Raw genomic sequence first — 7,718 nt, forward strand, 5'->3', positions numbered from 1 at the left:
ATGATTATATGATCATTCAACAATTAAGCGTTGGTTGGATCGATTATTATTCTTTGATTGGAGATTGTTTGACATCTTTGGAAAGCTTATTGTATTCTGCATTGAGGAAAAGTTTTATAATTTCCAATTTTACTTTTTCCTAAATGAGCTTTCTTTAACATGTTCACCACACTGCGAGTTCGTCTTTTCTTGGGTGAATTTAAATTAGATGCGTTTCTCAACATTCTTGTTCCCCGGATACTTCTCCAACAGATTTTCATCTTTTCAGAAGTTCGAAACTACTCTTTGGCGCCTATTTCGCTCAAACTCGAAAATATATATTGTTCTCAAAGACATTCAATGGACACGTGGACATTTTATACAAAAATCCGCCATTTCAGACGATCTAAAACAACAAATGGCTTCGTACGTTAGCGACGATCCGATTTCTTGATTGTTCAAAGGCAGATATTCTCGTCGTTATTCAGCTCTCCATGGTTTACGACCGAACCGAGTCCCCAATAAATTTCTGGGAAAATGCAAAACGAAATATTTCGATTTGCATCCAAACGCTTGCAAGTGTGACTTACTTTGTCTCCGTAGAAACAAAACATCGTAACAAAAAGAGACTCTGGCTATGGAGCGAGGAGAGTTGCTCTGATAAAAGTTCAACCGAGTACCATCGAATCTGAAAAATCATGAGTTTCTCGTGTGGTAGTGGTTACTATAAATAATTATATATTATGGAATGAATATACATAATGTTTGTATGGAAGGATGAGTTGTGTGATCTGAGTGTTTGATATATTTCATGGCAGAAGAAAGAACGAATGAGAGATGTATGCGAAAACAAATGAGCGAGCATGGTGACGAGAAACAGTTGTGATCGGGAAGAAGATGAGAGATGGGAGTAGCATGAGAGACGCGAAGCAACAGCGAGTTGATAAGAGAGAGTGAATTAATGAGAGTAAAACATTATATGTATTTCATAATTTATATTAAATTTATCAATAATCAGTGTGTTTGTTATTCGATCCACTACATCTCGGAATCTGTCTTTAAGCCTTGACTATTGTAGGCGCCTGTAGATGATTAACCTACTTTGATCCGCTGACACGAGCGACGCCTATAGGCGTCCAGACAATTTTATCGACCATAATTCCAGCAAATCTCATTTGAACCGGACGTAAGTGAATGCTGATTCAACAATTACATATTCCGTTAGTCATATATTATTTAAATATGTTTATTTCAGAGTTATTTTTTTTTTTATATCCTTAAAATGAAAAATTGGGATAATAAAGTGGTCAGAAAAAGTACATGCAAACATGACACATCAAATGATTCATGTTGGGTATACTCATATTTTGTAGGTACGATGTAATTGTTTGATAACTTGGTACAGTTACCGTACAACAAAGAGAAAGAATAACTACTTTATTTTTAGAACGTATATTAAATAAAATGTATGCAACAAAATATACATATTCTTGTAGAATGTAAATTACAACGAATTAACTGAACTACTCTCTATGCTCAAACTCTCTTTTTTTAATTACTTGACAACGACTGTGTGTTTATCACCTTAGTGACTGTAATATATATGTCCCTAACGATTTATAAATCTCCTTGACGATTGTTATAAAAAGCTTAACGTTAATGTTGAATTTTTAGTATGTGCACTGACAATTCAATGTAGAATACGAATAAATAAATAATATTGGTTGAAGGAGGCAGGACAATTTGACCGGCCTAAAAATTACGAATACTTTGGAGGACTAGTACAATATTTCATTGACACGAGCTTTATGTGGTTTATTTTAACACATTATGAACTATAAAAAGCAAAAAAGTAAAAGAGAAAAAAAGAGGGCTCTTATTTAACTTTTTAACGGCATCCTTTTACATAACTTTTTTTTATTTTGCCTATCGGTGTGCATGATCGCAGCCATATAGGATTAGCTGCAACAAAAAGGCAAAAAGAGTTCAAAAGTAAACAATATTCTCTAGGGATTGACGATCCAACATTTTCATTTTTGTGAAAATTATGAAAATAGCAGCTGCTTGTTTTTGATGTATCGAATTTATGCCAAAAATTTTTACGTTTTTTGTTTGTATTTTTCGAAATTGTTAAAAATCAAATAATGTTCGACCGTCAATCCCTAATACATGTTACACTAAAGATAAGCACCAAGTTTCACAGTAATCGGTTGGTTAGATTTCGAAATATCTTGCACAGTTTTGAGAAAAACGAGTTTAAAGTTCGAGAACGTCATTTTTCATATGTATCCTTTACATACTATTTTTACTTATATATCGCGGCACACAGTTCTTTGCAACTAAATTGAATCCAAGTCCCCTAATATTCGATTCACCAAAAGTGATGTTTGAATCACACGATTTACACTTTGTAATACTGCTTAAATAAAGTTGTAAACAGTGATACAAATTCAATTATTCTGTATCCGTGGCAGATTTACCATTATTCCCCAAAATAAATCGTTTTAAAGTCTTTAGGACCTTTTATAAGACTTCAAACTATTATTTAAGACAAAAAAAAAAAAAAAAAGAAATTGATTATTTAAAACTTTCAAACTGTCCCGACCCCTTAATGTAATGGAATTCACTGTTATTATTGATTATTCTTTCTCAGAAATGCACGCCTAACGAAAAATTTCACCGTTCCCGGTGTAGATTGCGACTGAATGGTACGGCTGATACGTCTCAGAGTCCGCTGTAGTCAAAGAGTTAACAATTTCTAGCACATACGACATTTTTCATTTACTTCCGGGGCGCACGCATTTGAGAATCACCCCGTATGCCACAGCTGGAGAATAGAATTGAAGCGGAATACACGGAGAGTGTACACGTTATTTCGCGCGTAGCTCGAGTCGGGCTCGGGAGGCGCGTAATTTCGTACATGTTAGTAGCTGAATCTTCCGTCTCTTCTTCCGTTGACTGGCTTCCTCCGTTCCTTGCCAGCGAAGACGAAACTTTCGTCCGAATCTTCACGGTGCTCGGTCATCTGTTCCGCGCCATTTCCTTTATTTGTTCAGAATTCGCGCAGCGGCGAAGATCCACACCGGCGGCAACTTTCGACGATTAACTTTTTTTCGCCCGAATAAACAGAGAGAACGACGGCACTGGGCGCGTCCGCTGGCTTTGCGTATCGATAGCTCACCGGGATACGTCGCGCTAAAGTAAACTGTATTATTAGGCCAGCTGCGCGCCAAAAACTCGTTGCCCGTTTTACCGGGGCTTTTAACGCTCCGTCGCGTGTCGTCGTGCTGGTCTCTCTTTGTTCTCTCTATTAGGACGAGCTGCCCCGAGCTGTCGAATACTTTACTTCCAGGCACGTGTTTCGCCGGTTTTGCAACCATCTCGATCGTGGCTTTCGTGTAGGAAATTCTGTAGTTTCTTCTTTTAATTGATAACAGTTGAATTTAGAATGTGTTTAGACGATATTTTATTTTATTTTATTCTTTTTTTTTTTTTTTTTTTTAGACGACATTTTACTGAGGTCGTCGCTTCTTATATTCGATTTTACGGCGCTCGTAATCATCAGAGTTGTGATGTTTCTCATCCGACTGATTGATTAATATTCACGATTAATAAGTTATACGTTATGAAGTTGGGAATTTATTAACGTATAAAGTCAAATCCACGAATTCTGAAAATGCAATGCATTCTGAGAAACATATTCCTGAGATAAGTTAGAATAGAATATATTGGTATAGAGAATGATAGAGAATATTAAGTTATAATTTAGAAATCTTCAATTAGGACAGGACTCTTTCAATTAGAGTAGGAGTTTCTATGAGACACGCTTGTTGGGCATTCGATCAATTAAAATTTTTCGTTTGATCGATTGATTAAAGCTTACGGTTGTTAAAATTAATTGTCGAGAAATCGGCGATTGATTTAATCGATTAAATGTATCTTGTCAGTTATTAAATTAAATGTTCAATTGCCAATTATAAATTATATGTTAGTTATTGCTTAATTTGAATTTGATTATAATTTAATTTAAATCAAAGTTTATTACTATTATTTCGAAATTTTAATAAAACGTCGATGTTTTATGATTTAGGGTTAAGATAGTTCATCGAAAAGAAACATATTTCCAATTAACACCGTCGAGCAACCAGTGTGGCCAACTGCATGGTTAATTATTTATAATATCATTATAATATTATTATAATTTAATATATTATCATAATATTATTATAATTTCTTTCGAAATTTGTTAAATAAACCAGAAACAATAAAAAACTTTGTTTTGTTGTATTATTATTTCACTATTTACAGACTTACAGAGGCTCTGTTGTTTCTGTTTGTATTACTGCAAGATATCTTGATTTCTAGACAGCGAACAAGATCAAGATACATAGAAAACGTTAATTTCACTATAAAAAAAATTTTGTTAACGGGGTACCCGACTGACGATTAAAATTGAAAGGGACTTAATAACGATTAACGATTAAAGTGAGAATTGAGTCCTGAATCGCAATGATTAGAAGTTAATTTATCGTTTATCGCAACTAATGACTAAAGTAAAAGTTACTTACTAGTGACAAATAAAATTGGAATACAATCGCTAATTACTGAGAATTATTGGAAAAATTTAATTGTTAATCGTTGATCCATTTCTTAGTCATTTTAATTTAGAAATTAATATAATACACATAATATTGAATTTATTCTTCTGAAGATGAAGTGACTAAATAACGAATTTTTTTTTGAAAAGGAAAAAATTATTTTTCATACAAAATTAAACAAAAAAGTAGGTATCGATTGAAATTAATTAATATTTTCAAATGAACATTTTATTTGAATAGTATAGTATTGATAAAATTATATTTTGAGCGTGAGAATATTTTTTTTTAAAAGACTTTATATTATATTTAACATTTTCAACATTTAATTTTACATTGAGCCTCTTGAGCCTACTTCATATTAACAAAATTATTCTTGTTTGCGATTTCGAAAATATTATATGAAAATATTAGTAAAGTGAAATAGAACACCCTGTATATTAATAACGTTGAATATTATTGAATAAATATTATGTTCGGTGATATGAAATTTAATACAATTTTTGAATTTGATACAATCTGATATACTTTTCTTATAAAATGTATAAGATTAATAATAAATCTATAAATGTATAACACTCAAACTGAATATAGAAATTTAATTCATTTATTATTAACCCTTAGCATCATGATATTTTTTATTTTATCCGCAAAAAATTCTATCGATGCATTTTTGTTCATACATAGAATTAAATAGAAAATTCCCAGTAATTTTTTTATACAAATGAAAAAAAATATGAACGTAACATTAGTGTTTGAATGTTGTTAATTCATTATTATCATCATAAACAAGTTTTATTATGTTTATAATACAAGGCAGAGAGAAAATATTAATTGCAGTTGAAATGAAACTCGTTTTCATTGGAAATTAAATCTCTAGACAGAATGTTTTTCAATTGAAATGGAACGAAAAATTTTACGAATTTTACATTTTTTGGTAAAACTAGAAAATATATATTAGTTATAGTTTCGTCGTAAACATTTCAATTATATGTATGTTAGTGTTACACTATGACGTTAAGGCTTAATAAAAAATATTTGCGAGAGTTTAGCTATTTATCATCTCATCGGAGATATTAATCTTTCATCATTGCTTTATTATTTTGACACCGATTCATTGTGGAACAATCTCTTCGCAATTCCATTCGCAATGACAAAAACTTTTTCAATTCTTTCATTCTTTTGCCGAATTGTATTTCAAACAAAGATAGTTATTTAATTGATTATATGATATAAATTAAATATAAAATATAAATTAAACTTAATATAATAATATTGAACGATATTAAATATAGATGAAATAATTGATATTTAGTCGTTATTGTTTAATGTTAAAATCGTTAATTCAATGAAAAATAGTTAAAAAAATAAAAAAATTAATGGAGATCAACAGACACGTAACTCAAATATTCATTAACTTACATATATTGTTCTACTCTATTCAATCCTATTGTTTGTAAAAGTAACAAAAATTGAAATATACAAACCTTGGCACATCTCATCTACTGGTTGTGAGCCGGTTAACCTCTTGCGCTAGAATGATATGCCACGCACGTCGAGAATTTTTTGTCCCGAATTGCAACATTTTCTCAGTTTTAAGTATACCTAAACGTAACCCAGGCAAAACAAATGATAAGTTTATTACTTCTTAATAATTTATTACTTCTTAATAATTTCTATCCAGTGATATCATACCGACGAGTTCAAAAGAAAAAGAAAGCGACAAATTATTGTATATGGTTCGGTCACTCGTTATGGTCCGCGAACCAGTTGCCAGCGCAAGGGGTTAAACTAGGAAAGATGGAGAAAAATGTTTCAAATAAATATTGAACGGTAAAATAAGTATTATGCTAGGAACTCTGGCGTTAATAAAATTTTAATAAATACACTTTTTGCGAAAGTAAAATATTCTTCATTTCTTGTCTTGCAAATTTCAAAACTTTTTAGCAACTGAAAATATGAAGTAGTTCGATTTGCATTCAATGATACATACTCATTTCACAACAAGTGACCGATAAAAACACAAAACTCTGTTTCTTTACCTTTCCTAATTTAAAAATCATAGATGAGTACTAAAAATACTTCGAGGATAGTATCCACTATATTTAACCTCTTTCGCTGGAATGACGTGCCACATCGAGAATTTTTTTGTCCCAAATTGCAACATTTTCTCAGTTTTAAGTATATTTAAATTTAACCCAGATAAAACAAATGATAATTACTTCTTAATAATTTCTTAATAATTTATTACTTCTTAATAATTTCTATCCAGTGGTATCATACCGACGAGTTCGAAAGAAAAAGGAAGCGACAAATTATTGTATACGGTTCGGTCACTCGTTATGGTCCGCGCGAACCAGCTGCCAGCGCAAGTGGTTAAACTCGAGTTGGTCGAATCAGCATCAGGCAAACGCGTCAACTGTCGCAGGTACTCGAATTAGCCGGGTTCGCGGACGCGGTAATACGTAATAAATATTTATAGGGGTTCGAGTTCCGGGGGTCACCTCATCCACTGTTGTAGACTTGATTCGTAAGCGGTGGACCTTACGTGGAAGCGGAAAGGGGCGGCAGAAGTCGTTGAGCCTTATCCAGCCACTTTCTCAGTGGACGATAATGGGCTCGTTTCGCTGGGTAAAATCTTAGGCTGCAATCAATTTACTTGAAACTGGTCTACGTGCGCGATTCACCGCGAGATAACCGGGGCGGCTTCTAAGCCGGGTTAGTGTAGATAGAGGGGACACCTTCGAGGCTAAGTTTTCTGAAAATGACTGACGGCGGATTATCAGATCGTCCGAAGTTTCCCTCGTAAATTATTAAGACTCCTCGACGTCGGTGTGCAAAGTCTGCGCGTTCCACGTTGTATTCGTCAGTATACCGAATCTGTCTATGTATGTATGTATGTATGTATGCATGTATATATGTACGTATATATGTGTGTGTGTACATCGAGTTCATCGAATTTATTTATATTGTATATACAAGGTGTTTCGTAATTTGTGGGACCCAGTTCAGGAGCTGATTGTACGTCTAAAAATAATGAAAAAAAAGTCATATAAATATATGTCCTATCTGTCTTCGTTTATGAGATATAATGAATTTTCTGTTTTAATTACTTTTACAAAAGATGCTCGAAATGACCACCTT

Source organism: Frieseomelitta varia, unplaced genomic scaffold (assembly GCF_011392965.1).
Source record: "Frieseomelitta varia isolate USP_RPSP 00005682 unplaced genomic scaffold, Fvar_1.2 scaffold_459, whole genome shotgun sequence".
NCBI lineage: Eukaryota > Metazoa > Arthropoda > Insecta > Hymenoptera > Apidae > Frieseomelitta > Frieseomelitta varia.